Source organism: Cyprinodon variegatus, unplaced genomic scaffold (genome assembly GCF_000732505.1).
Source record: "Cyprinodon variegatus isolate N-32 unplaced genomic scaffold, C_variegatus-1.0 Scaffold107, whole genome shotgun sequence".
Lineage (NCBI taxonomy): Eukaryota > Metazoa > Chordata > Actinopteri > Cyprinodontiformes > Cyprinodontidae > Cyprinodon > Cyprinodon variegatus.
In genome coordinates, this window is record NW_015150560.1 from 1,257,812 (window position 1) to 1,264,519 (window position 6,708).

Here is a 6,708-nt window from a genome sequence, read left to right on the forward strand (position 1 = left end):
CCACCCCCGGACTCATTGATCGTGACGAAAAATATTATATAAATATTTTTTTACTGATTAAAGCTAAATTCATGAAATCACCGCGAACGTATTCATTTTAGGTATAAATAATGATCCATTATTCCTTGCTGACCGGACTTTTCCTTTAAGCATCTTTTTGGACTGATATCAGTTTATAAGGTTCATTTGAAATGCATAAACTGCTGGTAAAGCAGAAGGTTTCATAACTGCTGACCTAAACATCAACTTGAAATGTGTTAATAGGACTCAGGGGACATTTTCATGCAAGACAAAGAAATAAAACAACCATGGTGATGGAGAGTAATATCAATCACTATTGTTTCTACATCATGCCACCGTGAATTATAAACCCCTTAATGCAACCTAATGAAAACCACAAACGTGGTTGACCTCCGTCAAATACCAGAAAGGCTGTCTAACGGTCAGACATCCTTGGGGTGTATGGCTCCTCAGTCACTGGATGTGAATGGATGTTGGTTTCTCCTGCTTCTGCCAGATAAAATAATTGCTCCCCTCTTGATACCACCTCCCTTTCTCCATAGTTCCAGCTCTTTGTAGACCAGGTCAACTAGATCTGATCTATATTAAATACCAATCATAGATCTGCATGCATGCTCTATTCTCTCCAAATCAAACTACTCTTACTGATCTTTGCCATTACAAGTTTTAAAACAGCATATAGACACGTGAATGTATGCATTAAAGAAGTCCAACTTCTAACCAACCTTTGTACCACTTAAACACCTATAGAAGGTAGAAAATATGACAACCCAAATGCTACATGTTGAATTCAAGGAAGCCAGCAAACCTCAAGTTCATTTTTATTTAATACCTAAAAGTCTGAATCATGATTTGCTGAACCCAGACAGGAGGCAAATAGGATCATGTACTCTATGGATTTGAAATACCTGAACCAAAAATTGACAATTTACAGAGTGCAGCTCTGTTACAATGGGAGCAGGCAGGAAAATCCAGCATCAGGGGGACAAAACTAAGAACAAAAAAACATAAAGTTCACTGGATCATGCCAGCCTGCTGAAGTCACAGTTAATGGCTAAGAAACAGAACCAGCATAACTCCAGAGGGGGCTGCAGAGATCCAGGGTTCAAGCTGAAGAGTTAAACCAACCTGGAACCAAGAATCAAGCACTCCATAAATATGACCTTTAAAATAAGAAGGTGAGGAAAATCAAGCGGAAATGTTTCCTGATCTTAATCTAAGTCTGAATAGCTGGAACTATTTTAAACTAACAAAATCATTTATTACATTCATTTTCCGTCTGAAGGTAAGATATATAAAAGTTCCTTTGTTTTAGTCATTTGAGGGATTGCAGTAGAGTCAACGGTTAAACTCAAAGTTTTATTCAAAAATACCTAATTCACCCCAAATGGAAATTAAAGGTTAAGATTTAGACCTGGACAGAGTTTGTTGTCATTTTGTCGTAGTGTCCTATATATATACATATATATATATATATATATATGCTTCACTTTTAGCACCATTGGTAAGCGTTGAAGGACATATAGAGCTGGCAGGAAGCACAGAAGAAGAAACATAATGGTGGTTTGTTACAGAATGGATGCATGTGTGTCACATTTGCTACAATGCAGCAAGAAATAGACTCCTAGGTTATTACACATAGCTATAACATAAACATAATGCTTTTGCATTATCCATCTTAATCCTATGTGATTGTACGATTTCATGAGATTATATCCCCTTCTGCTAGGTTGTTTCAGATGAAAAGTAATGCATTATAGCCACAAGAGGGAAGCATATACTCTACTTTAAACAGCAAATTGAGTATGGGAATATTTTCATCCAGGCTGTATGTAGGGATTCTTTCTTAGTGAACTGCGTGAACCACCTCGTTCCCTGCTTTCCCCTCCTGTGGTGAACGTTTAATTCCAGCTTCTATGTACAAGTTCACGAAACAGCACATCCTCCACTCCCTGGTGCCACAGTATAATTCCTGGATTAAGGTTAACGAGCCTCCCCAACCTTATTGCTGTTATTATGGCTTGGCAGTGGAACATGACAGCAGAGCCTTTTGGCGGTTGTGTGCCCTGCACCGTTGCCAGATACGCTGCAGTGTAACTGGGCAGACGGGCTTGAACGTTAACAGTTTTTTCACATGCAACTCATGGTTTGGGTGTGGATTTGAGGCATTCCTCTATAAGTCGCAGAGATTTGTCTTGGTCATGAAATGGAGAGTAGATAATGTGAGATGTGGTTTGGTGGAAAGCTCTGCACTGGGCATGTGTTGTTTCTGAGCATACATTAGCCTGCATGGGCTTTTTTCTGTGGGAAGTTTGCATGTTGCTCCTGCTGCCCTCAGGGGTTCTTGTTTCTCCTTTGCTCCAGACATGGAACTTCCTCTAAAGATAAGCAAGTTTAACAGCCAATTAGGAATATGGGGATAATCTTCTAAAATTGACCCAAGAACACCTTTAAAAAATGTCTTTTTTTTTCTATTTCATACAAGACAAAAGCTGAGTATTTTGAGTCAATTTTACTGCTTTAAGAGGGAGACCAAAATATCTATAACTAAATAAAACAGTTTTTAAATTTAAGTGAATTTTATCTAAGATTCCTGCGTGACAGAGCAAGAGAAAGTAGTATATTTAGTGCATTTCCGCTCCGTCCATTTGTTAACCATTGTTAATGCTTTGTTTGATTTGCTAATAAATGTCTCTTTTTCAATGAAAGCGGAAAAAGCAATGAATCGGACCCAAAAATATCATCAGCACACATCAAGAATTAGTTAATCTAATTTAAAGAAAGAAAGACAAAAAGTGGAAGAAGGTGTAAAATAATCAACATTCACCTTAAAGAAAAGATTAGCTGATCTCTAGTGTGGCACGCATTAAAATTGAAAAAGTTCAAGTTGTGAACTTGTGAAGCTGTGAACATATTTTCAAGTATATGGGCTTTGACTAGGCCATTCTAGCAGGTTGTTAGAATGGTTGGTATTTACCACCTGATTCAATAATAAATTGCTCACAGGGATGAAGAATGTTTATTTCTGCCATGTCAACCAGATAGTTGAATTTAAATGTCATTGAACTAGAATACCTCCTCCCACATGTTTTCTGTTTGCTCTGGATGCCTTCCTCTGCCCTAAACAAGACTTCTTTTGTCTCCTGCTTACTATTATTCAATAAAGTTCCGATTTATGGAGAACACAATATTAATGCGCTGCTTTCCAAGCCTGTCCATGTTTTTATGTCTGCAGCTGGTCCATCGTCTCCCAGTGTTTAGATGATGGATTGATCAGAGGTTTGGGAGATTTTCAAAGCTTGGGATACTGTTTTAGAACCTAACCCTACTTTAAACTGAACTAGAAATTCCTCCCTGACCTGTTTGCTGGGTTCCCAGGTTTTCATGATGCTGGTTCTTCTCTCTTTATTTAGAAATTATCAATTGTTTTCCTTCTACGTTCCAATTATGCAATTAATCTTTGTTGTTTTTTCATATATAATGCCAATAAAACATGCTGTAGTTTATATTATAAGATCATTAGTACTAACATTTGTAATATCAGACAAATAAATTAAGGTTAGACTGCTTCCGAATTCTGCAAATTGTTTAGAATTCCTAAGCTAAAGGGGTAGTGCTGTCTGAATAGTTCTGGCAGTAAGGAAGGGCATAGGAAAAGGAAGCAGGATGTTCTCTGTCATAGGTCATTTACCAAATGAATGTTCTTGGTTTTTCTGGCTGCCACTAGGAGCTATACAGTCACCCACAATCCATTTGGTGACATGAGGCACAACGACAGCACATCTAATAGATTTATTTCTTTAGGTGTACTCTGTTTGACACATGTTACTTTACACACCTTCATATAATTTGGGTTATATAATGGAGCTTTAGCTGTTAGCATCATTTCTGTAGCTTTGGTTTTCATAGTTCTTTGCTATAGTCACAAGCACCATCTATGTGTGTTTCCATCACATAGTATAATCACATAGTATTCAACCCCTTTACAGGGGAACAGAAGACCTCACCTGTTCAGCCAGGCCAACAATTCCCTTTAACAAACCCCCTTTAAGAGACATAGAGAGGTATGGAGCATTGCAGGCTAACAAAAAAAGCCAAACAACCCTCATTCCAAAGGGGTGGACCAGTTTGTCCGCTTCAATTTGCATGTTGTCTTAACAAACACCAGGTTTTGTTGGGCTACTGTAAAAAAACTCGAAGTCAACGCCATTTCTGACATTTTGAATTGAAAAAGCTTCCTGGATGGGAGGCAAAACATCTCCAAACTCGGAAACAAAGTTACTTTTTTGGAGTCAGATAGTATCACCCGTAAGGCTGAAAGCTGTCCAGATTAAGCCTGCCCTGTTTGGGGTTACTTCCATGGCGTGGATAGAGTTCTTGATGTTGACCTCGCAAAAGGTTACACGCTACACCTGCATTGCCTACTGATGGTGGTCAGAGGGCCCGTAGGCGCCAGTGTACAGCAGCCTTGCTTCTGTCAGTGAGCCCCAGGCAGGTGTGGCTACGATGTAGCTTACCACCATCAGTGTGTGAGTGAATGGGTAAATGACCAACTGTAGTGTAAGGTGCTTTGGTCAAGTCCTCTGACTTGGAAAAGAACTATATAAGTATAGGCCATCTACATTTAATTTGAGACCAAGGCTCAAGAACTTGACCCACGTTTGCCCTCCTTTTAGTTCTTTGTTTTTTGTTTTCCTTGCCTAAAATGTTGCACTTAGAAAAAGGCATTTTTCAGCTCTATCTCTAGAACCTAGCATCGCTGAAGCTCTGTTTCATGTGACTTCCACCTACTATTCCAATTGGTGCTGAATCTTTTAATTGTAGCCATAAGTATATATAAATAATTAGTGTTGCGCCAATGCCATTGTGTATATATGAAGAATGGATGTAAAATAATTGCCATCATGGCTTTGTCAAGCTGCTGTCTATCTTTGTGAAGCAGGAAAATACAAAGTGAATCCAGTAGAACTTTTTATTGCCTACCTGGAATGGGTGACAATAGTTGAAGAAACTTTTGGCCCTCAAAATGGTATCGGTGCCTTATTTGTTGGTACTCAGCGATACCGATACCACCATTTTAGTGCTGGATCGGGGCCCCGCCTGATACTGGTATTGGTGTCGATGCAACACTATTAATAATATATTAATATACTTTCTAGCTGATAAATTTATAAAACAACTAAAGCTAAACCCCCAAGCACTGTAGGAAAACCAGACAGAAACTGATCTCAGCAGTTTCTTTGCATCTAGCTGCAAGGCTCCATTCCTTTTAGAATAGGAGAATCTCCATAAGACCTATAAAAAAGCACTGATTAAAAAAAAAAGCTAAGGTAGCATAATAATCACATGCAGGTTAATGTAGGTGTTCTGCAATGCAGCAAAAAAAAAACTTTGGGGTCCAGGTGTGCAAAGCAAAAAGCAAGGAAGGCTGCCAAGAGCTCCAAAGGTATGTGGATACAGGAAGGGAGCGAAGCTGAGTGGTGCTGAGTGGAGCTTGTCTCATTAACACCTTTTTACAGTTGCACCTTCACCTCAGCTCAACCCTGGGGCACGCCACTCTCTGCCGACTCCCATGCAGGATATAAGGCTCTATGCCTAAAGCCGCTACGGGGAGCTGAAAGGAAACAGGAGGTTTTGAATTGAGGGAAAGCTTCATGTCCTGCTTGGCAGACTATTTCTGTCAGACTGGAGAGTGTAGGTCTCTTTCACAGCGGATTTACCGCATGGCAGAGGCTGAGGACTGAGGAATGTCCCCCTGCAGTGAGAACTAGAGGGCCATGGGAGGGTGAACCAGACAGGCCGAAGCATCTGTACTTGGAGATGATATAGGACTTGACAGTGAGTCGGGATTTTCAAAGCAGCTCTGCTCTCTCTCATGGGACGTTTGGGGTATTTTTGAGTTAAAACGTACTACCTCAAATATAAGAACTCTTTAATAGGGTGGAAGACATCTTTATTTAACTGTAAAACAGGAGATACTACAGGAGATGCTGGTTTTAAACCCGCTCCCTGCAAACATGGCGTGTTCTGTCGACGTTGGATAATCGCATGTTTCCTCACATAACAAGCTGCCCCACATTTTGATCCAGCGGAGTTACATCTGTTTAAATACTGGCCACAACCTACCCTGAAAGGACATGTTAATCCTCATCCTCAGTGTGGGGATGTAAAGGAAAAAGCTTTAACATAAGCCATATTGTGGCTCAAAACACTTCCACTACGGCCCAATTTTATTCATACATACTCATTATGAGGCCAAAGGAAAATATCTTGTGCACTAGTCTGGATGCTTGTAATTATGGTGATCTATGAGTGATGGAGATCACTGCAGCTGCAACCACTGGAAGCCGCTCCTGATATTAAATACAGAATATATTATGAACAGAATATATGTTAGTCAGTTTTGTTAGGAGCTAAGATCCCTTACTGAAACTGGAAGAAAGCAGGATAGTGGATGGATGGATGGATGGATGGATGGATGGATGGATGGATGGATGGATGGATGGATGGATGGATGGATGGATGGATGGATAATTGATGGATGGATGGATGGATGGATGGATGGATAATTGATGGATGGATGGATAATTGATGGATGGATGGATGGATGGATGGATGGATGGATGGATGGATGGATGGATGGATGGATGGATGGATGGATGGATAATAGATGGTCTGATGGAAAAA